At 32.4% G+C, this 866-nt stretch overlaps 1 pseudogene; it reads right to left on the bottom strand.

Annotated features, from left to right (window-relative positions):
* Positions 1-307: 307 nt before the first annotated feature.
* LOC118759659 (U2 spliceosomal RNA) lies at positions 308-404 on the bottom strand (annotated as a pseudogene).
* Between the last annotated feature and the right edge of the window lie 462 nt (positions 405-866).

The raw sequence follows: 866 nt of genomic DNA, 5'->3' as shown, positions 1-866 counted from the left end.
TAGGACATGAACAACTTTGGAGAGTGTGATAATTTTGCCATAACATAGTATCTAATTGAATATTAAATTAACTTGGTTATATGAAATGTACATTCAACTTAAATTTACCTTGACTGAAGAGACCACATTATGAAGGCTTCAGAATGAGTGCAGATACTGCTTTAATCTATGTCATAATTTGCCAACTAATCAACCAACTAAATCTTATTTACTTATTTCTTTGAAATATGCCCCCTTTCCAGAAATATATTCTGAGTTCATTAATTTCGAATCCTTTCATTGAGAATATTTTTTCTCTCACTGGTTAATTTGGTTGTTTTAATAATTTTAAATTTGTATCGTAACTCCCTCAGTTTTAACCACTAATTCTACACTTGATCTTAGCCAAAAGGCCAAGAAGCGATACTACTAATTCTAATATTTGACAACTCCAATAAATGTCAGATGCTCTTCTTGGCATGTTCAAAGATGAATAGAACACACTGTTGCTATTATTTAAATAAGATCTGAAGGAGAGACAAAAAAGAGGATATTGTATTGAGGAACGGAAGTGTGCTATAAAGTAATCTGTACAAACTTTTGAATCAAATAGAAGTCCTAACTCTAATGAGGCCAGCACATCTGTAGGTAAACATGGTCTTGGATGTGTGGTTGGCATGAGTAGATGACATTTCAAGAAGCAAGAAAAGTCAGTGGAGATGGAAACCTTATGAGTTTCTGTATTTGTTTTTGCTGCATTGTTATCCCAACCCAGCCACAGTTAGTTTTTCTCTATTCCTAATCAACTCTCAAGAAATCTTTCAAATTTTCATTCGTCTTATTGAACAACAACAACAAAATAACATGAGAACTAAGTAGAATCTTAA

Source organism: Ochotona princeps, chromosome 4 (genome assembly GCF_030435755.1).
Source record: "Ochotona princeps isolate mOchPri1 chromosome 4, mOchPri1.hap1, whole genome shotgun sequence".
Taxonomy (NCBI): Eukaryota; Metazoa; Chordata; class Mammalia; order Lagomorpha; family Ochotonidae; genus Ochotona; species Ochotona princeps.
This window is presented reverse-complemented; position numbering and strand designations above follow the sequence as displayed.